This window comes from Scyliorhinus torazame, chromosome 2 (assembly GCF_047496885.1).
Source record: "Scyliorhinus torazame isolate Kashiwa2021f chromosome 2, sScyTor2.1, whole genome shotgun sequence".
Taxonomy (NCBI): domain Eukaryota; kingdom Metazoa; phylum Chordata; class Chondrichthyes; order Carcharhiniformes; family Scyliorhinidae; genus Scyliorhinus; species Scyliorhinus torazame.
The window spans coordinates 298,929,269-298,953,814 of NC_092708.1; the positions used below are offsets into that span (position 1 = coordinate 298,929,269).

The window sequence follows — 24,546 nt, forward strand, 5'->3', positions numbered from 1 at the left end:
CGAGAAGAAGTTATTTGTTATCAAAGCATTGTATTGTATAATTTAATTAGTTATCTCTGGAATGGTTTCTTTATTTACTAGTTGAGTATTAAGTAAAAGAACTCACAATATTTATTTATATTACTCAATAAATTAGTTTATATTTAAAAGAAGACTATTCCTCATTTCAACAACTCAGCTGGTTCAAGAGAGTAATATATATATATTACGTAAGGTAATGTAACATGGCACCAAGATAAATTAGGCTTTTAAGAAAGACTAGTAAAGAAATTGGAACAATAAAGGAAAAAAAAATCGGAATCAACTAAACGACAACGGAAGTCATCGCAAAATCGGAATCTTCAACGAAAACAGAATATCGATGGGCCAAGTTCAAGCTCCAAGACATCTAAAGACCACTGATAATCTGAATTTAAACTGGAAGTTGTTTAAACAACAACTTCAACTATATCTGGAAGCTAGTGATTTAAACGCTGCATCGGAAGCAAGACGAATCACGTTGCTTCTGTCCCTAGGTGGACCGCAAGCAATTGAAATGTATAACTGGTTTAATTTTACTGCTACTGAAGATAAAACCAAGTTTGATCAAATTATAGCGAAATTCGATAACCATTGCAAGGTGCAAACTAATGAAATTTTAGAAAGATTCAAGTTTCATAAGTGTGTTCAAAATGTTGGTGAACCAGTGAATAACTTCATTACAGATCTCAAACTCTTAGCTAAAACCTGTAACCATGTGGATCTTCATGATTCTCTTGTGCGAGATCAAATTGTTTATGGAATTACTGATGATACTGTGCGAGAAGCTTTAATTCGGCAAAACGATTTAACGTTGAAAATCGCGATAGAAATGTGCATCGCCAGCGAACAGACCAAAAGTCAGTATTTAGAATTTTATCCGAAGGAAAAAGGCGCGAAAGCACTCCACGAGGCAGAAAAAATAAAGATGGTGTCGCAGGCAGCCCAGAAGAATGTAAGGAACAGCAGCTATCCAGCGCACGCATTTTCAAGCCCGGGATATGTGCACCACGCACAAAGATGCGAGACGTCGAAAAAGAAGTCTGTGCATGCGCGGACATCAAACATACGTCATGATGAATACGTGATGTGTCATAGGTGTGGGCATGCCCACTTTAAGGCACAATGCCCTGCTTTACGAAAACACTGCCTGAAATGTTCTAAACTTAACCATTATGCTTCTCAATGTCAACCATCTGCAAGTTATCCTCCTCCTGCATATAAAAGAAACTACAATGTGAGAGCTGTTGACAAGGATGAACAAATCAACACTCAACAAGATTTCACACAAGATGATATTTTCACGTTAGAAAATACTTTCTTCGTTGGAGTGGTTGAGGTATCTACACAGATGGATCTGAAAGCAACCAAAAAGAATCTCCATGCAACACAAAGAGCTCCACATGAAAATAAAAAGTGTGGCCATTAAAATGATGGCAGTTCTGGTCAGGTTTGGGACACAGACAAACTGCAGTCTGTATCTTTGCAAACGGCAGCCCAGAAGTATGCAGGAATTCACACCTGCAAAGGGGCCATTCAAGGCAATTAAATTAACAATGGGACCATCAGGTCCATCTCATCATCTTCCAAACTAGGCGGTACCGAGCTCCTGCTCGGATGGTTTCTGTCTCTTTTGGGACCGGCCTCTGCCCCACCAACTGTAGCACATTGACCAGCCAAGTTCAAGGACCCGCGATCAGTACCAGAAGGACAAGCCGCAGCCCAGACGCACCCGACAACTTCCAGCCGCCACACATGGGGAACCAGATAAAAGCCTTACCTAACATGCACAGAGTCGGCCACTTGAAAGTTAAGTAAAGGTCATTTAAGCTGTTAGGTATAGTTTAATGTGTAGTACCGTGTAGATTATTACGTATAGAACCAAGCCTATGTTTAATATTAAATAATAATTGAACTAATATACTGATTGTGTGGTTATACATCAAGGAATGTACTCGCGTCTTGTGGTTAATATTAATAAAGGCAAAAGAGCAACAAAAGGATCTTCAAGCAACAAAAGATTCAAGAGTCAACGTCGTCAGCAATGAATGGATGACTACTTTCTGTATTAATGATGTTCCAATATCATTCAAATTGGACACTGGTACTTCAGTGAATCTTCTGAATTCCAAAAATTTGGCTACGATTAAAAGTCACGATGAAATAATTCCCCAGAGTGTTCTTTAAAAGATTATAATGGAGACTTCCGGTTGCGGCGATGCAGAGCTAAGCCGCACGTTTCGGCAGCTCCTGCAACAACGAACTTTCGGGCTCTCCAGAGGAGCCCCAACGGAACAATCCCGTGTGGGAAGGTGCAGTAAGGTCCCCCCTTACAATATATGGCAGAGATTAGCGGTGGAACAACGAGGAAAGAGGCCCTGGAGCAAAGACCAAAACGAGGGGAAAAAAGCAAGATGGCAGAGGGTGGAGAGCGAGCAGCATGGGGGCCAGACCAGCGGGAGTTTCTCAAGCGATGTGTGGAGGAGCTGAAAAAGGAGGAGCTGGCGCCAATGCTATTGGCGATCGAGGGGCTGAAGGAGACCCAGAAGACCCAGGCGGTGGAGCTTCGTGAGGAGAATGATAAAGTGAATACCAACGAGGACGAGATCCTGGGCCTGGCAGTAAAAATGGAGGCGCACGAGGCGGTGCACAGGAGATGGGCCGAGAGAATTGAGGTCCTGAAGAACAGGTCGAGGAGGAAGAACCTCCGGATTCTGGGTCTTCCTGAAGGAGTGGAGGGAGCTGATGCCGGGGCGTACGTGAGTACGATGCTCCACTCGCTGATGGGTGCGGAGGCCTCTCCGAGCCCCCTGGAGCTGGAAGGGGCCCACCAGGTCCTGGCGAGGAGACCCAAGGCCGATGAGCCGTCAAGGGCGAAAGTGGCAAGGTTCCATCGCTTCGCGGACAAAGAAAGTGTGCTGAGATGGGCCAAGAAGGTGCGGAGCAGTAGATGGGAGAACGCGGTGATCCGAGTTTACCAGGATTGGAGGTGGCAAGGAGGAGAGCTGGCTTCAACCGGGCCAAGGCAGTGCTGCATAAAAAAAAGAGTCAGGTTCGGCATGCTGCAGCCTGCGCGACTGTGGGTCACTTATCAGGACCGACACCATTATTTTGAAACGCAAGAGGCTTGGACCTTTATTCAGACGGAAAAACTGGACTCGAACTGAGGGGATGTGGTTGCGGATGGTGATGTCGGTTGTATATGGGGTTGTAAATATGGGTGAAAAATACTTCATGGGTGGGATGATGGATGGGGATGTGGGTAGAGTTCTGGTTAAAATTGCTAAAATTCCTTTTTTCTTTTCTGTAGACGAGATGGTGATGATGATGGGGAATGTGGGCGTCGGTGCTGGAGGGAGGTGAGTCTCGGGGATGAGGGAACTGGGATAAGGGCCGCAACACGAGCTGCGCCACAGGGGGCGGGGCTGGTTCAGGAAAGCGCGGGCTTTTTCCCGCGCCAAAAAGGGGGGGGGGACGGAGGAAGGTAAGGAGGAGGAGAGACACCCACACGGGGAGATCAACGGGTAGGCGGGGGAAGCCGGGGTCAGCAGAAGTCAGCTGACTCACAGAATATGGGGGGAGCAAAAGAGCTAGATGTAGATCTAGCGGGGGGGGGGGGGCGTTTTTTTAGGGTTGTTGCTGCACTGTCCGAGGGGGAACTGAAAATGGAAGAGGTGGTCGGGACGGGGGTTCCCCGCCTGGGGGACTGGAGGGTACAGGAGGCGTGAGCACGGGATTGGCCTAAAATAGGAGATGGCTAGTCGGCCCGGGGGGGGGTGGGGGTGGGGGGTTAAACCCCCCAATCCGGCTGATCACAGGGAATGTGAGAGGCCTAAATGGGCCGGTTAAGAGGGCCCGAGTGTTTGCGCACCTAAAGGGACTGAAGGCAGACGTGGTCATGCTTCAGGAGACACATCTGAAGGTGGCAGATCAGGTCAGGTTAAGGAAGGGATGGGTAGGACAGGTGTTCCACTCGGGGCTGGATGCGAAGAATAGAGGGGTGGAAAGCGGGTGTCGTTTGAGGCCAAGAACATAGTAGCGGACAAGGGAGGCCGATACGTGATGGTGAGTGGTAGGTTGCATGGGACGGAGGTGGTACTGGTGAATGTATATGCCCCAAACTGGGACGATGCTGGATTCATGAAACGGATGTTGGGGCGTATGCCAGACCTGGAGGTAGGGAGCTTGATAATGGGGGGGGATTTTAATACGGTGCTGGACCCAGCATTATATCGCTCTAGATCTAGGACGGGGAAGAGGCCGGCTGCGGCCAACGTGCTTAGGGGGTTCATGGACCAGATGGGGGGAGTAGATCCGTGGAGATTTGCCAGGCCTTTGGCCAGAGAATTTTCTTTTTTCTCCGTCCATAAGGCCTACTCCCGGATAGATTTTTTTGTTCTGGGCAGGGCATTGATCCCGAAAGTGGAGGGAACGGAGTATTCGGCCATAGCCATTTCAGACCATGCCCCGCATTGGGTGGAGCTAGAGCTGGGGGAGGAGAGGGACCAACGGCCGTTGTGGAGGTTGGATGTGGGACTGCTGGCAGACGAGGAAGTGTACGGGAGGGTGCGGGGGTGTATCGAAAGGTATCTGGAGGCCAACGACAACGGGGAGGTGCAGGTGGGAGTAGTATGGGAGGCGCTGAAGGCGGTGATCAGGGGAGAGTTAATTTCGATCAGGGCTCATAGGGTGAAGAGAGAGGACAGGGAAAGGGAGAGGTTAGTGGGGGAGATTTTAAGGGTGGGCAGGAGCTATGCAGAGGCTCCAGATGAGGGACTACTCAGGGAGAGACGAAGTCTCCAGACAGAGTTCGACCTGTTGGCCACAGGGAAGGCAGAGGCACAGTAGAGGAAGGCACAGGGGGCGGTATATGAATATGGGGAGAAGGCGAGTCGGATGCTGGCACATCAGCTCCGTTAGAGGATGGCAGCGAGGGAAATAGGCGGAATCAAAGATGGCAGGGGAACTACGGTGCGGAGTGCGGGGAAAGTGAATGAGGCTTTTAAGGCCTTTTACGAGGAGCTGTATAGGTCCCAGCCCCAGGGGGAAAAGAGGGGATGCGGCGATTCTTGGACCAATTGAGGTTCCTGAGGGTGGAGGAGCAGGAGGTGGCTGGTTTGGGGGCGCCAATTGGGGTGGAGGAGCTGGTTACAGGACTGGGGAGCATGCAGACAGGGAAGGCCCCGGGGCCAGATGGGTTCCCAGTGGAGTTTTATAGGAAGTATGTAGACCTGTTAGCCCCGTTGCTGGTAAGGACCTTCAATGAAGCAAGGGAGGGGGAGGGGACCCTGCCCCCGACCATGTCGGAGGCGACGAACTCTTTGATCTTGAAGCGGGATAAGGACCCACTGCAATGTGGGTCTTATAGACCGATCTCACTCCTTAACGTGGATGCTACGTTACTGGCAAAAATGTTGGCCATAAGGATTGAGGACTGTGTCCCGGGGGTGATTCACGAGGACCAGACGGGATTCGTAAAGGATAGGCAGTTAAACACTAATGTCCGAAGGCTCCTAAAGGTGATAATGATGCCATCGATGGAGGGAGAAGCGGAGATAGTGACAGCCATGGACGCGGAGAAGGCCTTTGATGGGTAGAGTGGGAGTATCTCTGGGAAGTGTTGAGGAGGTTTGGGTTCGGGGTAGAGTTTATTAGTTGGGTTAAGCTGCTGTATAAAGCCCCGGTGGCGAGTGTGGTCACGAACCGGCGGAGGTCGGAGTATTTCCGGCTGTATCGAGGGACGAGGCAGGGGTGCCCCCTGTCCCCTCTGCTGTTCGCAATAGCTATTGAACCTTTGGCCATGGCGTTAAGGGAGTCGGGGAAATGGAAGGGGGTGGTTCGAGGGGGAAAGGAACATCCAGTGTCGTTGTACGCAGACGACCTGTTGCTGTATGTGACGGATCCAGCGGAGGGGATGGTTGAGGTAATGCAGATCCTACGGGAGTTTGGAGACTTTTCGGGCTATAAGCTCAATGTGGGAAAGAGTGAGCTCTTTATGATCCATCCGGGGGACCAGGGAAGAGGGATAGATGACCTACCGTTGAGGAGGGCAGAAAGGAGCTTTCGATACTTGGGAGCTGGGGGGCACTGCACAAACTTAATTTGACGAGGTTGGTGGAACAGATGGAGGAGGATTTTAAAAGGTGAGACATGTTGCCACTCTCACTGGCGGGTAGGGTACAGTCTGTTAAAATGGTGGTCCTCCCGAGGTTTCTTTTTGTATTCCAATGCCTCCCAATTGTGATTACCAAGGCCTTTTTTAAGAGGGTAAGCAGGAGCATTATGGGATTTGTGTGGGTGAGTAAGACCCCGAGGGTAAGGAGGGGGTTCCTGGAGCGTAGCAGAGATAGAGGAGGGCTGGCGCTGCCGAATTTGGGTGGTTACTATTGGGCAGCCAACGTGGCAATGATCCGTAAGTGGGTGATGGAGGGAGAGGGGGCGGCGTGGAAGAGGTTGGAGATGGCGTCCTGCAAAGGAACAAGCCTGGGGGGGCTGGTGACGGCACCGCTGCATCTCTCGCCGACAAGGTACACCACGAGCCCGGTGGTGGTGGCAACGCTGAAGATCTGGGGGCAGTGGAGACGACACAGGGGTGCGACGGGAGCCTCGGTGTGGTCCCCGATCAGAGACAACCATCGGTTTGTCCCAGGAAGGATGGACGGGGGGTTTCAGAGCTGGCATCGGGCAGGGATTAGAAGAATGGGGGACCTGTTCATTGACGGTAAGTTTGCGAGCTTAGGGGCGCTGGAGGAGAAGTTTGGGCTACCCCCGGGAAACGCTTTCAAGTACATGCAAGTGAGGGCGTTTGTGAGGCGGCAGGTGAGGGAATTTTCGCTACTCCCGGCACAGGGGATTCAAGATAGGGTGATTTTGGGCGTGATTTTGGGCGTATGGGTCGGAGAGGGCAAAGTGTCGGCGATATACCAGGAGATGAAAGAAGAGGGGGAGGATTTGGTAGAGGAGCTGAAGGGTAAATGGGAGGAGGAGTTGGGGGAGGAGATTGAGGAGGGGCTATGGGCTGATGCCCTAAGTAGGGTTACTTCCTCTTCCTCGTGTGCCAGGCTTAGCCTCATACAATTTAAGGTGGTTCATAGAGCGCATATGACGGGGGCGAGGCTGAGTAGGTTCTTTGGGGTGGAGGACAGATGCGGGAGGTGCTCAGGAAGTCCGGCGAACTATGTCCATATGTTTTGGTCATGCCCGGCACTGGAGGGATTCTGGAGACGAGTTGCGGGAATAGTATCTAAGGTGGTGAAAGTCCAGGTCAAGCCAAGCTGGGGGCTAGCACTATTTGGAGGAGTGGACGAGCCGGGAGTGCAGGAGGCGAAAGAGGCCGGCATTCTGGCCTTTGCGTCCCTAGTAGCCCAGCGAAGGATCTTGCTAATGTGGAAGGAGGCGAAGCCCCCCCTTTGTGGAGGCCTGGATAAATGATATGGCTGGGTTTATCAAGTTGGAAAGGATAAAGTTTGCCTTGACAGGGTCTACGCAGGGGTTCTACAGGCGGTGGCAACCATTCCTAGACCATCTCGCGGAGTGTTAGATGAAGGTCGGACAGCAGCAACAGCAGCCCAGGGGGGGGAGAGGGGGGGGGCATCGTTTGTTTGGGGGGGGGGGGGGTCCTTTGGGGGGCATTTGAGCAAGAAAACACATGAATGATCCGGAAACTGACATGTATGGGATGAATCCAATCTACAAAGTTCTGTATCTTATTGACTTGCCATGTTCATGTCTTGCCACGCGAGTTCTCTTTCTTTTCTTTGATACGGGGGTGGGGTGGGGGGGTTTGTAAGGCGGAAAATATTGTTGAAAAATTCTTAATAAAAACATATTTTTTAAAAAATAAAAGATTATAATGGCAATCCAATTTTCTCACGTGGATCATGCTATTTGAGTGCTACCAATCGGGATATTGACAAACAAATCAGATTCGAAATAGAGGATGACAATCGTTCTTCACTATTGGGTGCTCAAGCTTGTAAGGATTTGTAACTCATTCAAAGAATTTTCCTCAAACCTGTGAATCAGCTACACTTAAAAGAAGACATCCAACAACTGTTACAGGAATACCCTGACGTATTTCAAGGCATGGGTACATTACCATATAAGTACAAGATACTTCTGAAGAAGGATGACAAGTCTGTGATACATTCACCCAGACGTATACCTGCTCTTCTTAAAGACAGATTGAAGTCTGAACTAGCACGATTACAAGCACAAGGATAATCTCAAAGGTATTGCAACCGACTGATTGGGTAAGCTCCTTAGCCTGTGTCAAAAAAAGCAACGGGTGACATAAGAATCTGTATGGATCCAAAAGATTTCAATCGGAACATTAAAATAGATCACTACCCAATACCAAATCGTGAGGACATCACATCTGAAATGGTCAATGCCAGAATCTTTACAAAATTTGATGCTTCGCAAGGTATTTGGCAGATGCAATTAGATGAATCCAGCAAACTCCTTTGTACCTTCAACACACCTTTCGGAATGTATTTTTTTAACAAAATATCATTTGGAATCATATTTGCTTCGGAAATTTTTCATCACACAATGGAACAAATGACGGAAAATCTAGAAGGTGTGCGTGTTTATGTAGATGACATAATCATCTGGTCCACAATGCTAAAGAACATATAAAACGTCTTAGAAAAATGTTTGAAAGAATACACAGCTACGGTTTAAAGCTGAACCATGCTAAATGTATGTTCGCCACCTCTTTTTTGAAATTCTTAGGTGACAACATTACAGCTGATGGTATCAAGCCAGACGAAGACAAAGTACAAGCCATCAAAATCAATGCAAATACCGCAAGACAAGAAAGCAGTCTTACGCTTTCTAGGATTTGTTAACTTTGTAGGGAAATTCATCAAGAACCTTTCCAGTGGAACAACTGCATTACGTCAGCTGATCAAGAAGAATATTGAATTCAACTGGACACAGAGTCATACTAAAGAATGGACAGATCTGAAACAACAGTTGATCCAAGCTCCCAGCTCAGCCTTCTTTGACCCGACCAGGCCCACCAACATTTCAACTGATGCTAGCAACAATGGCATAGGTGCTGTTCTACTACAAGACCATTCAAGATGACTGCGACTGAGTGTAGGTATGCCCAGATTGAAAAAGAGTGTTTAGGACTGGTGACTGGAATTTCCACGTTCCACGAGTATGTTTATGGTTTACCAGGGTTTACAGTAGAGACTGGCCATCGTCCACTTGTACACATCATTGAAAATAATTTAAATGAAATGACACAAAAGATTAATAATGAAATCGAGGCGTTACGATTTCAATTTGGTATATACTCCAGGCAAAGATTTAATGATAGCTGATACTCTATCCAGATCCATTAACACTGATATTCTTCAAGAGGAATCGATCGATGACAGTGATTCTCACCTGCAACTTTTCAGAGAGTTACTTCCAGCCTCTGATTCAAAGCTTCAACAATTGAGAGAAGAAACACAAAAAGATCCTGCTTTGACCAAAGTTATACAACATCTACAAAATGGATGGCCTAAAGGTCACTGTCCTCAAGACCAGAGCATACAGTCTGAACTGACTAGCTTGGATGGTATTTTGCTGAGACATGATCGAATTATCATACCAGACAGCATGAGGTCAGAAATGCTTTCTCGGCTTCATGAAGATCATCTAGGCATAGAGAAATGTAAATACTGAGCCAGACAATCAATATATTGGCCAGGTACAAACAAAGATATATCTGACATGATATCATGTTCAACATGTCAAACACATCAGACTCAACAATGCAAAGAATCATTAAGACAACATGATATCGTTACATCGCCATGGATGAAAGTGGGTATTGATGTATTTCATTCATTGGGGAAAGATTATATCTTAGTTGTTGACTACTTTTCCAATTTTCCTGAACTCATGAAGTTAAATGATCTAACATCCAATACAGTGATTAAAGCATGCAAGGAAATATTTGTCAGGCATGGTATTCCTCATACTGTCATGTCTGAACATGGCCCATGTTTTTCAAGTTATGAGTGGAAAGAATTTTCAACAATTTACAATTTCGAACATATCACTTCTAGACCTCATTTCCCTCAGTCCAATGGGAAGGTTGAGAAAGGCGTCCACATAATTAAACAGTTACTGAGCAAATCGAAAGATTCACAATCTAATTTCTGTCTAGCGCTACTTAATTATAGAGCTTCACCTTTGTTGTCAGGATTATCTCCATCTCAAATGTTATACAACAGAAGTATGAGAACAACTCTTCCTCAGTTACACGTTCCTGATTCTACTCAACATCTCACTGTTAAGAAACTTAAGCAACAAAGACTGAAACAAAAGCAGTATTTTGATTTGCATGCAAAAGATTTGTCAATTCTAACAAAAAATGAAACTGTTCGATGCAGACTTCCTGAAGGAGGTTGGTCTGACATTGCTGGATCCCTGGAACTGCGAAGCAACAGTGCTAACCACTGTGCTACCTTGCCACTTCTGCTCCTAGTTCCTATGTTCCTATATTCTCAGAGCTTCTTCTGACACATTTATATCCTCTCTTAAATACGGAGACCAAAACTGTACATAGTACTCCAGAAGTCCCGCTCCTTCACTATTACTGAGTCACAATCCTGTAACTCCCTTCCTAACAGTATATGGGTATACCAACGTCACATGTACTGCAGCAGTTCAAGGTGGCAGCTCACCACCACCTACTGAAGGGCAATTAATGATGGGCAAATAAACATTAGCCTAGCAGTGATATAGTTTTTAAAACTCTATTTAAAATAACTGGACAGCAAAGATGATCTCAAGCATATACTTATCAACAGTACATATAGCCTTGCATATAAGTACACGTGCTGGTTTTGCCAGCTGACCTCGATTGCTTATTTTAATTAACCTTCTGCCTACTTCTGCTGGGAATGTTGGCGGCTAAAAATCAAAATGTGCAGAGCGCTTTCAGTAAATTGCGGATTACCCCACTTGCTATTGCCCGATTTATTACTGTACAGTAAATTCAAGAAAAGGATCAAGACAAAAAATATGAAGAAAATGTGGGCACTTTACTAAAAATATTAAAGGATGCACAATTAAATAATCACTTCTGATCATTTTGCCCAAAATGGCAACAAGTGTGCTTCACTATTACATTTTAATTCATTGGCCTCTACCCGATTAAATCAAGATCTGTGTCAGGTCTATTTGCCATTATTTATTTCTATGTGGTAACATTTGTCAAAATCCATTCCTGTTACAATCCATATGTTGTGAAATAATTTAAACATACAAGTTAGAAATCACAGAAGTGGCATAAGGAAAAAACACTGAATAGAGAGGTGGAGATCACATGAGAGAAAAACTATATACAATTTCCTACACACAGATTTATAAATGGATTCAATTATCTAAACTCATCATGCTATCATTATATGCTACAACCACTAACTAGGGGGCTGAAATTTCAGGTCTTTCCCTTTCCTTGTGATTTTTGTTTCTACTGAAAAAATGTTCATGTTAATTAAATTATCCTTATTAAATAAAAATTGTCACGAGCTGGTCCAATGATTGCATATCCGGTGTCGCCGGGTACGCAACATTCTGGATCACCCGAACGTATACGGTACACAGGCTATCAATAGTATGACCGTCTGGCGCTTATTCTCTGTGATATTGTTGCCCAACATTCGCAATCGTTCAGCGAATTGGTTCCAGTCTTCAACATCAGCGTCAAATGCACCTAACCGCATCTAAACAGAGCATGGCAAATCAAAGAAATCCAATCCTGGGTCCAAAGAATTGGGGAGATGGCTCAGCTGAGTAGGTCGCCGCATCGACAGCAAACCAGTTTACTCCTCGTCGCCAGTTTAATAAGGACACGATGAGTCCACATCAAGTAATACAAGAACAAAGTTTTATTTACACAAACGACATGGAAGCTACCCAGGACATCGCTACCGGGTTCCACTCTGCGTTGGTACCTTTCTGGCTGACCTTATATACATGGATTAATTGACATATCCCGGCACTAGCAGGGGAGCTCGTACTCAGAAATGAGTTGGGGAAGACAAGCATTCCCATTCTGTAGGTTCCATGTGAGATATTACAGTTTTATTCAATGCCCTACAGAAGCACACAACAGAAAATGAATAAAAGTAAAATATTCCCCTTGACCTTTTGTCACCTTGCCAGCGCCATGACTTTTTAAAAGATTAATGAACATTGTGCTTCTCTAAATGGAGGTTGCCAAGTTAATAGCAAGGTATAGTTTTACTACTAACTTACACGAAGAACTGGATGAACCCAGCTCAAACTCAGAATGGCATCACATTTAACTTACTTGATCGAGTCTTTTGAGGAAGTAATCTGGTTGATGTAGGGTACATGAGCTTCTAAGAAGTGTTTAACAAAGTGACATAAATGAGGCTTGTCAGCAAGTTGAAGCCCCATGCAATAAATCAACAGTAGTAGCAAGGATTTTTAAAAATTGGCTCAATGATGAAGTTTTGCCAGGGGTCGGAAATAGGGCAACTGTTTTTCTTGATCTATGTCAACAACCTAGACTTGGGTGTACAGAGCACAAATTCAAAATTTACAATCACAAAACTTGGAACTATACGAACTCAATGTGCACAAATGATTCAAGATGGCAGGACAGGTTGAGAACCCAGTTACTAACGGGGATTCTGAGCTTTATAAATAAAGCCATAGAGTACAAAAGCAAGGAAGCTGTGATGAACTTTCACAAACCACTTGTTCAGCCTCAACTGAAGTTGTGTTTTTTATTCACTAATGCGATATGGGCGTCACTGGCTAGGCCAGCATTTATTGCCTATTAAAAGGTGGTTGTGAGCTGCCTTCTTGAGGCGCTGCAGTCCCTGAGAGGCAAGTACACCCACAATGCTGTTATGGAGGGATTTCCCAGATTTTGACCTGCATTTGCAGCTTTTTGTCTGCACGCCAAACGCTTCAGGGTCGGGTCTCTCGCATATTTACGATCCGCCCCAGAATCTCTTCCACCAGTTTCTGTTGCTCCTCCCTCGCCTCCCCATCTACATGTGCTTTATACGCTATGATCTCTCGTCTGATCACCTCCTTTGGTGCCTTCCACAAGGTCAAGGGCGAGACCATCCAGTTATCATAATGTTCTACTTACTCCCTTATGGCCCTCAAAATCCTCACACATGACCCCATGTCGGACAGCAGCACCATGTCCAACTGCCACCCTAAGGCGCTCCTGACCGACCTCCAGCACCAGATCCACCCAAAGTGGGGCATGGTCTGAAATAACCACCACTGAGTACTCAGCCTTCTTCACCCCAGCGAGAAGAGTCCGACTCATAAATTAATCAATCCTCAAATGCACCTTGTGTACCAAGGAAAAAAACAAGAACTCCTTCTTCCCAGGATGCGTAAACTGCCAAAAAGAAACTGCCCACTCCACACCAATGTCCGGATAAATCTGGATTTGGTTTCCTTCCCAATCACAATTCCGCTGCACCCTGGCTCACCTCAGAATCTTTTCTTGTTCTGGAACTTGTGCACTCCTACAATCACCATCCGTGGTGGCTCCCCCAATCTTGGTCTCTGCCTCAGGGGCCTACGGGTCCGTTCGACCTGTGGGGCCTTATCCAGCACCTTTTCGTCCACCAACCTGGCCAGCATCCTCACATCATAGCCCGTTGCACTTGTTCCCTCCACTCCCTCCGATTGTCCCCCGACCGATCCTCAGCTTTTGCCACCGGGAGTAGTTTTCCTGGTCCTCCACCTTTGCTCGCGTCTTACACATGTGTCCCTCTGGATCACCATCTCTTCTTCCAGCATCACAATCCGGTCACTCTGGTCAGACACTACCTTCTCCACCACCTGAATTGTCGCCCCCTGCACATCCAGGCTCTTCTCTACCAGTTCCAAAGTCCCACAAAGAGGTGCCATTGCCCCCTCAATTTCCTTTGACCAGTCATTCTGCATTTCTTTACGCTGCTGTTGAAATTCGGCCTTAATGAAGCTCATCAACTGCTCCACTGGCAGCTTTCCAGTCGATGACGACCCTTCCCCCTCCGCCAATTCCCCAAAATTTGTGTCAAAGGAGCCAAAACCAACACCTTCAAGCAGGAGCCACCATGCGCGACCACTCACTCCATCCCGCCACTGGAATTCCACGCAAAGTAATGATTAATACAATTGCATCACAATTAATAATAATGATCTTTATTCGTGTCACAAGTAAACTTACTGCAATGAAGTTACTGTGAAAATCCCCTAGTCGCCACACCACGCTGCCTGTTCAGGTACACTGAGGGAGAATTCAGAATGTCCAAATCACCTAACAGCACTTTATTCTATTATCCATGATTAAAATATTTATGTAAAAATCTTTAACTATAACAATCCTAACATACCAAACTCAAAGAACACAACACATCAAACTTGCCAATTCAGCTGGTCAGTTCTGTAGAAGGGTCATATGGACTTGAAACATTCACTGTTTCTCTCTCCACAGATACTGCCAGAGTTGCTGCGATTATTTAGCAATTTCTGTTTCTGTGTCAACTCAGGTGTTATCTGAAGATTGCTGAAAATAATCCAAATAATCCATAAAGGACATGATTCTATCAGTATATTAAACTGTTTGCATTGATATAATATTAAGTAAATACAATAGTGTTAAAGATGTTACAGCAGGGCACTTATTTATAGAGAGCACGTAGAAATAATTCAAAGTAATCAGGCAGAGTCAACATGGTTATGTGAAAGGGAAATCATGTTTAACCAATTTATCGGCAGTCACATGTTCTGGATAATGGGGGACTGGTGGATTTCCAGAAGGCATTTGATAAGGTGTCACATCAAAGGTCATTGTGGAAAATAAGCGCTCCTTGTGTAGAGGGTAACATATTGGCATGGATAGAAAATTGGCTAGCTAACAGAAAACAGTCAGTGTACATAAATGGGCCTTTTTCAGGTTGGTAGGATGTGATGAGCGGGGTGCCATAAGGATGGGGCATCATCGTTTTACAAGTTGGATGAAAGATTTGCTGGCGACACAAAGACAGTAAATTGTAAGATGACACAAGGAGGCTACAAAGGGACATAAATTGGTTGTGAGTGAGCCAATATCTGCCATATGGATTGTAATTTTTTTTAAATATTTTTATTTTCCTCCTTTATCACATTTTCTCCCAAATTTGCACCCACCAACAATAAACAATAAGCAGTAACGAATATGATGTCAATCCCATATCAACAACAATCCCATCCACCCACCAACCCCCAAACAACTGCCCGCATGTTAACATAAACAAATAACAAAAAGGAATCAACATAAACAAATAACGAATAGGAATCATGCCACATGGATTATAATGTGAGAAAATGTGAAATGGTCCATTTTGGCAGGAAGAATAAAAAAACTTATCTAAATGATGAGATATTGCAGAACTCTCAGGTGCAGAGGGATCTGGGTGTCCTGGTGAATGAATCACAAAAGCCTAGTATGCAGGTACAGCAAGTATTTAGGAAGGTTAATAAAATGTTATTATTTTTTATGAGGAGAATTGATTACAAAAGTGGGAGGTTGTGCTTCAGTTGTACAGGGCACTGGTGAGACCACATGTGGAATACGGAGTACAGTATTGGCCTACTTATTTAAGAAAGGATGTAAGTGCATTGGAAACAGTTCAGAGAATGTTTACTAGACTAGTACTTGGTATGTGTAGGTGGTCTTACGAGGGAAGGTTGGATAGGTTAGGCTTGTATTCCTTGGATTTAGAAGCTAAGAGGGGACTTAACTGAAACATACAGAATCCCGATGGATCTTCCTCTTGTGAGAGAATCGAGAGCTAGGGATTAGTCTAAAAATAGGGGGTTGCTCAATTAAGACAGAGAAGAGGTGAGTTTTTTTTTCCTCTCAGAGTGTCACAAATCTTTGGTATGCTCTTCCTCAAAAGATGATGGAAGCAGAGGGCGGGATTCTCCGTGATCGGCGCGATGGCCTGACACCAGCGTCAAAAGCGGCGTGAACCACTCCGGCGTCGGGCCGACCGGAAGCAGCGGAATTCTCCGCAGTTCCAGGGGCTAGGCCGGTGCCGGAGGGGTTGGCGCCACGCCAGCCGGTGCCAAAGGGACTGCGCGAGTTAGCACATGCGCAGAACCGCCGGCGTGGTTCCGCGCATGCGCAGACTGGCCGGCGTATTCTGGTGCATGCGCAGGGGGTGTCTTCTCCGCGCCGGCCATTGCGGTGCCCTACAGGGGCTGGCTCGGAAGGAAGAAGTACTCCCACAGCACAGGCCCGCCCGCAGATCGGTGGACCCCGATCGCAGGCCAGGCCACCGTGGGCACCCCCCCCCCCCCCCGGGGCGGATCCCCCTGTGCACCCCCCCCCTTCTACCGCCCGAGGACGGCACCAGCCAACTTACCTGCCAGGTCCCGCCGTGTGGGACCATGTCCAATCCACGCCAGCAGGACTGGCCAAAAACGGGCGGCCGCTCGGCCCATTGGGGCCCGGAGAATTGCCAGGGGGGCCCCTGCCAACGACCCCCGGCCGGCATGGCGTGATCCCCGCCCCCGCCCGAAAACCGTCGCCGGAGAATACGGCAGCCGGTGTCGGAGTGGGATTCACGCCGCCCCACCCCAGGGATTCTCCGACCCGGCGGGGGGTCGGAGAATCCCGCCCAGAGTCTTTACATGTTTTAAAGCCAGACCAGATATATTCTTGATTAGGTAAAAAGGTAAAGTTGCTATAATCCCAGATGACCACAGGCTGCTTTCCCCTTTTTATAAACAAAAATTTAGAGTGCCCAATTCATTTTTTCCAATTAAGGGGCAATTTAGTGTGGCCAATCCACCTACCCTGCACATCTTTGGGTTGTGGGGGCGAAACCCACACAAACACGGGGAGAATGTGCAAACTCCACATGGACAGTGACCCAGGGCCAGGATTGAATCTGGGACCTGATGTGTTAGGCAGGTCGGTTCGGTGTGGACTGCACTGGTCCCCCGCGGCGGAGAGAAATAGCGCGATCTTCCTGGCATCCGATGCTGCTTCGAGGTCGGAGGCCTCGATGTACCAGAGGAACTTTTGCTTGAAGAGCTTCCAATTTGCGCAAAGGTTGCCGGAGATGCGGAGCTGCGGAGGAGGCTGGATGTTTTCCATGTCACCGGATGGCTGCTTGCTGGTCAATGCTGATTCATTCGAGGTAGGTCCATCAATTTTCAGTATCACTTGATGGTACCATGATGTGTTAGGCAGGTCGGTTCCGTGTGGACTGCACTTGATGCAGCGATGCGAGAAACAGACCTCTAACACTGTAGAAGATCCAACACGGTTTTATTGAACGATAGAACTAACATACATATTTAACTGTGGGTCGACACTATACTGAACTGACTGGAGACCGTGTACTAGCCTGACCAGACTTACTAGCTACCGCACGGGTGTTTGCACTGTGCTAGCTCGTGGACTCTGACTGTCTCAGTGGCTGGGTCCAGAGAGAGCGGGAAACCTAGTGCCCTCTGGCTTTATAGTGGTGGTGTCCTGTCTGGTGATTGGCTGTACTATGCTGTATGCTTACTGGTCAGCCTGTGTGTCAATTACTGCCTGTCTGCACTTCATTATATACATGCGTGGATATTATGACATCTCCCCCCCTTTTTTTTTCTTTTTAAAATAAATACTAAGGTGTGGATGCTTATAAATATACATATATAGACGTGCCTGACTATATACAGAATGTCTAAACGAATGTATATTCATAGGAAGTTTGTGATAGTGCAGATACATGGCAAACGAAACGATATTTACAGAGATACAATTGGTGAAGTCACAAAAATGAACAAAAGCTCAGTCTATAGATTTAGTCTTTGTGGTGGGCGACAAATTCTTGTTGATCGCCGCAGAGGATGATTAGGAGCCGCCTGCGCTTGGAGAGGCGGGATCGCTAGCATCGCGGTGGGCGCGTGGACCGGCAGGATTGCTGGTAAATCGTTGGCATCGTGGTCGAGTACGTCCGGAGGAGGCATCGTAGGCGACGGGGCACACCGGTCAGGTCGCGGGCGTGGAACTCTTCGCAGTGCCCATCTGTTGCGCCGTAGCAGGGAGCCATCAGCCATGCGGACAAGGAATGATCTTGGGGCCACTTGTTTGAGCACAACAGCTGTGGCTGACCAGCCACCCTCAGGCAATTGTACGCGAACATGACCAGTTGGGGCCTGCTCGGGCAGATCCGTGGCACGGGCATCGTACATGGCTTTCTGTTGGGCCCGTGACTGCTGCATTTTCTGTAGGACCGTGAGGTGGTCAAGGTCGGGAACGTGGATGGCTGGAACTGTGGTCCTCAGAGTGCGATCATGAGCATCTGGGCTGGAGACAATCCAGTGGACAGTGGGCTCGCACTGTATGCCAGCATCGCCAGGTTAAAATCAGAGCCTCAATCGGCAGCTTTGCACAGCAGCCGCTTTATAATGTGGACCCCTTTTTCGGCCTTCCCATTTGACTGCGGGTAGTGGGGACTGGAGGTGATGTGACGGAAGTTATAGGACTGTGCGAAGTCAGACCATTCCTGGCTGTAAAAGCAAGGACCGTTGTCGCTCATTACCGTGAGCGGTATCCCATGCCTGGCGAATGTTTGTGAGGTCGGACAGTTTCACTACTTCTGGGTAACTGGAGAAGTAGTCGACCAGGAGTACGTATTCACGCCCCTTGGCGTGGAAAAGGTCTACACCGACTTTGGACCACGGAGAGGTCACAATCTCGTGCTGCTGCAATGATTCTTTGGGTTGAGCTGGCTGAAACTTCTGACAGGTAGGGCACTTGAGGACTGTGTCAGCAATGTCCTGGCTGATGCCCGGCCAATAGACCGCCTCCCGAGCTCTGCGTCGGCATTTCTTGAACCCAAGGTGACCCTCATGGAGTTGGCCCAGCACCATAGCACGCATACTCTGAGGAATTACGATCCTGTCGAGTTTCAGAAGGAGTCCCTCCACCACCGTCAGGTCGTCTTTTACGTTATAGAACTGGGGACATTGTCCCTTCTGCCAGCCATTGGTAAGCTGCTGCATCACGCGCTGCAGCAGAGAATCCTTGGCAGTCTCCTCACGAATTTGGACCACCCGTTCGTCAGAGGCCGGAAGGTTCGAGGCACACAACTGCACTTGGGCTTCTATGTGGCAGATGAAGTCACTTTGTTCATGCAGTATGGTAATGGACCTGGACAGGGCATCTGCAACGATCAGCTCTTTACCTGGCGTGTAGACCAATTTGAAGTCGTAGCGGTGTAGCTTTAGAAGAATACGCTGTAACCGAGGTGTCATGTCATTTAAATCCTTCTGGATTATGTGGACTAGAGGCCTGTGGTCCGGCTCTACCGTGAATGTCAGCAGGCCATAAACATAGTCGTGGAACTTGACTATCCCTGTTAGGAGGCCCAGACACTCCTTCTCAATATGAGCGTACTGTTGCTCAGTGGGCGTCATGGCCCTGGAGGCATACACCACTGGAACCCAGGACGCGGAGTCATTCCGTGAAGCAGCACAGCCCCAATGCCGTCCTGGGTTGCATCAGTTGATATCTTGGTTTCCTTGGTTGGGTCGAAGAACGCTCGGAGCGGGGCTGTCGTGGGTTTTGCTTTCAGCTTGCGCCATTACTCTTCATGCGTGGGCAGCCACTGGAATTCCGTCGACTTTTTGACGAGATGGCAGAGGGCCGTGGTGTGGGTTGCCATATTGGGAATGAATTTCCCGAGGAAAGTTGACCATTTGGAGAAAGCGGAGGTCCGCCTTTTTATCCTCCGGAGTCTTCATGGCATTGATCGCCGAGACCTTGTCAGCGTCTGGCCGTACGCCCTGCTGCGAGATGTGGTCACCTAGGAATTTGATCTCCGATTGACCAAATGAGCACTTGGCCCTGTTATGGGCGAGGCTTTTTCAGAACCCCAAAATGTATCATGGAGTTCAACCGACCTCTCCCTTTAAAGGATTTGTTGCTTTTCCTAGCACACGGCTTTTTCCCTAGGTGTGGGATTACAATTATGGACACGTGGGTTGTTAAACACAAAACACTGTTTATTCCATGAACTCAACTTAACACCTTAAATCAACATTGGATCTCTTAACACCCCTTACTTCAAAGATAACTCAGAAAATATTCCAACAGTAAATAACTCAAATGTTCCTTCAAACTTCCAAGAGACTTAACACCTTTAAACAGTATCACATCAGGTTAAAGGATATATATATTTTCTGTAGAATGGCAGAGATTTCAGCTCCAGCACCTTGCTTTCTTCTTGCAGCTCTCTGGACACACACAGACACACTACAAACTGCTTTCTCCAACTGGCTTTCTCCTTTTAATCAGCTCACAGCAAAACAGCCAGGCACTTTTCAAAACTAAAACTAAAAACCTGCAAAATGGCTGACCTGTGCTGAGCTCCACCCACTCCATGACATCACTGTTTTCTTAAAGATACATTGCTTAAACATCCAGTTCTTAAAGGTACTCTCGCATGACAGCGTCCCTGTTGAGCCCTGTTGAGCTGAAGACCATGTTCATGGATTCTTTGGAATACCTTCTTGAGGCGAGCGATGTGTTCCTGGGCGTTGTGGACCAGATAATGACATCGTCAACGTACACTCCCACCCCCTCGATGCCCTCCATCATCTGTTCCATGATGCAATGAAATACTTCGGAGGTAGATAAGATGCCAAAAGGCATCCGGTTGTAGCAGTAATGACCAAACGGGGTGTTGAACATGCACAGCTTGCGACTGGATGCGTCCAGTCGTATTTGCCAAAAACCCTTGGAGGCGTCGAGCTTAGTAAAGAATTTGGCATGAGCCATCTCACTGGTCAACTCGTCTCGTTTTGGTATCAGGTAATGCTCCCTCATGATGTTTCAGTTTAGACCCTTAGGGTCAATGCAAATGCGAAGCTCCCCTGACGGCTTCTTGACGCAGACCATGGAGCTGACCCAGTCTCTGGGCTCTGTAACCTTTGCTATGATGCCGTGGTCTTGGGAGGTCTTGTAATTGCTGATTCAGACGATCCTTGAGGGGCGCCGGCACCCGGCGAGGTGCATGAGTTACAGAGGTGGCGTACGGCTTGAGCAGGATTTTGTATCGGTATGGGAGCGTGCCCATTCCGTCGAACACGCTGTGGTACTGCGTGATGACGTCATCTATGTCGGCTTGCAAGTTTCCATCGGGCGAGGCCGTCACCAGTGATGATGACATGGCGTGGACGCGTTGAACAAGGTTCAGGAGCTTGCAGGCACGAGCACTGAGCAGACATGCTGTCAGGCCCGACGATTTCAAACCGCAGCGTCGCCTTGATCGCCTTATTGGATACCCCCAGTTGACACGAGCCACTGGCAGCTATGGCGTTGCCATTGTAGTCAAGGAGCTGGCAGGCCGGTGGAAGAATGCTTCGTTTGGCGCGCATGGTGTCGAGGTCGAATATAGAGGTGAGGTTCGCCGATGCGCCGGTGTCCAGTCTGAACCTGATGCGGGCCTTGTTCACTGTGAGGACAGCAGACAACTCGTCGTTGAGATCCACATTGAGAATCCAGAGGCGTTGCGTAGGTGTGCTGGAAGTCAGCGCATGTGTAGTTATGATGCCCACCCGGTATGGGGACTTGAGGCACTTAGCATCAAGTTCCGTTGGGCTGTCGGGATCGTAATCTGGCATGCCTTGTTGTACTGAGCTGACACTTCTGCGCCGCAGCTGGGATCACTAGCTGCTGAGCAGTGGAGCAGATCTGTAAAGGGCTGCATAGTGGCCAAGCTTGCCACACTGTAGACACCGGCGTCCTTTTGCCAGACATTGCGGCTTTAAATGGGCGCAGCCACAATTTGGACACGTCATGACGCCGCCATCAGCGCGTTCCGTGCGCCAGCGTGCATGAGCAGTGCGGTTGGTCGACATACGCACCTGCGCAGTCGGGTTGTCGGGTTCGTGGTCCACTCGGTCGTGGCGCGCATGCGCAGGGACCCGGGAAAAGCGCGCGAAACGGCCACTCTCCTCGATGCTCAGGCCCTACATTTGTGCAATGACCCTTTCCGCCTCGTGGGAGACCAGCTTCGCAGTTTCTGCCGCCCTGATGTGGGAGTAACGATTCTTAGCATGCTCATGGACAACGCACGTCTCGATAGCGACAGAGAGGGTCAACTGTTTGACTTTCAGGAACTGCTGCCGAATCGTGGAATCAGCAGTCGAGTCATAGTTACATGACTGCGCTAGGATGCGGAGATGGGTGATGAAGGACTGAAAAGGTTGATCCTTGCCCTGAAGCTTCTGCTGGAAAACGTACCATTCACAGCTCTCATTCACCTCAATGTCGCAGTGGCTGTCAAACTTCAGCAGGACTGTTTTGAATTTTGTTTTGTCTTCGCCTCAGCGAACGTGAGGGAATTGTAGATGTGGATGGCGTGGTCCCCCACGGTGGAGAGAAATAGCGCGATCTTCCTGGCATCCGATGCTGCTTCGAGGTCGGAGGCCTGGATGTACCAGAGGAACTTTTGCTTGAAGTGCTTCCAATTTGCGCCGAGGTTGCCGGAGCTGCGGAGCTGCGGAGGAGGCTGGATGTTTTCCATGTTACTGGATGGCTGCTTGCTGGTCAATGCTGATTCACTCGAGGTAGGTCCGTCAATTTTCAGTATCACTCCGTGGTACCATAATGTGTTCGGCAGGTCGGTTTGGTGTGGACTGGACTTGATGCAGCAATGCGAGAAACAGACCTCTAACACTGTGGAAGATCCAACACGGTGTTATTGAACGATAGAACTAACATACATATTTAACTGTAGGTCGACACTATACTGAACTGACTGGAGACCTTGTACTAGCCTAACCAGACTTACTAGCTACCGCATGGTGTTTGCACTGTGCTAGCTCGTGGACTCTGACTGTCTCAGTGGCTAGGTCGAGAGAGACCGGGAAACCTAGTGCCCTCTGGCTTTATAATGGTGGTGTCCTGTCTGGTGATTGGCTGCACTGTGCTGTGTGCTTACTGGTCATCCTGTGTGTCAATCACTGCCTGTCTGCACTTCATTATATACATGCTTGGATATTATGACAGGACCTTGGTGCCATGAGGCAGCAGTGCTATCCACTGCGCCACAGTGCTGCCCCCAGCTGCTTTTCCCCTTGAGGGATAGAGAGCTGATTGGTGGTGATTTAACCAGAGGATCACCACACCCTCAAGCATGGTTGAGAAGGCGGGAGTTCATAAATAACCTCATTATTCATTCTTGGTTAACAAGGGGGTGAAAGGTTTTTTGGGTTAAGCAGAAATGTGGGGTTCAGGTTACAATCAGGTCAGCCATGATTAGGTTACAATCAGATGACCAAGTTCAAAGGGCTGAGTGGTCGACTCCTGCTCTTAATTTGCATGTACTGCATCAGTAGCTGTTTATCTCTATTCTGAACTAAGTCAGTACCACAAATTAGTCCAGAGAAAATTCTGTGTAGTCATTGTACAGCAATGTTAGCCTTATTACATAATATAGTGTGATGGTGATTGGGTCGAGCAAGGGTTAATTTGGGAATGTAGAGCAGTACCGCTCACAATATGATGTAGAGTGTCACATGATACTGGGCTGTATGTAGCAGAATCTAGAAGGAGCCAACATGGAGACAGCACCCATGCAAGGCTTTACCAATAAACAGTTCAACTATGCAAGTCTCAAGACCTCTCATTGAGACACCCAAACAACCTTACTGGCAGTGAAGGACTGATCCTGAAAGCATGAAAAGTAAAGAAACTGAAACCTGACCTGAAAGAAGTGCACCTAAATTAAAGACACAGTTAGAGGTAGGAAGCTGAAGAATTCCACCAGGGCATGTGGAGGGTCCTTTCCAGAGCTGATCAAACAGAAAGTCAAGGGACCTAACTGGATCACAAAAGGTTGAGCAAGACTTCCGGTGGCGGCTATGAAGGAATAAGTCGCACATTTGGTGGCTCCCGCTCTGGTCGGACTTTTGGACCTTTCCCCCGGACTTTTTTCCGGTTTTAAACTGTAAATTCGAAGGCTGAGGCAATTGGGCACCGTTTCCACGTATCGGTGTATGGAGAAAAGAACCACAAGTGCACGAGAAGGCAGAAATAGGAAGATAGGCAAGAGTTGTCCTGAAGCTGCAGCAGGAGACAGCATGGCCGAGGACCAGACCCCTGGGGTGTCAGCCCAGCGATCAAGAGCAGTTAATGCAGGTCATCCAGAACGGCTTTGCCAAGCAGAAACGGGACTGTCTGGACCCAATTAAAGAGTCGCTTGATCGGCTGGAGCACAGATTGGATGCCCAGGATCGGGTGATCCAGAAGGTTGAGAAGACGCTGAAGGAGCATCAAACAGCGGTGGAGCTGGAGGTGGAGATAATGCGGGACCAGCTGAAAAGGCTTCTGGAGAAAGCGGAGGAGCTCGAGAATAGGTCCCGCCGGCAGAACTTAAGAATTGTCGAGCTCCCGGAGGGGGCTGAGGGAGCGGATGCTGGGGCATACGTAGCGGGTATGGGACCGGCTACATAAATTGAACTTGGCCCGGTTGGTGGATC

The 24,546-nt window shown here is 47.9% G+C and overlaps 1 protein-coding gene across 6 annotated transcripts in view; it reads right to left on the bottom strand.

Moving 5' to 3' along the window:
- mipol1 (mirror-image polydactyly 1) overlaps window positions 1-24,546 on the bottom strand; it is a 654,701-nt gene that overhangs the window by 621,690 nt on the left and 8,465 nt on the right. The window contains exon 2 of one of the 6 annotated variants that reach the window (XM_072488837.1): window positions 14,240-14,299. The exons of the other annotated variants lie outside the window; for them this stretch is intronic. The gene's annotated coding sequence lies outside the window, so the exon portion shown is untranslated. The remainder of the gene's footprint in view (window positions 1-14,239; window positions 14,300-24,546) is intronic. 6 annotated transcript variants of the gene reach the window in all.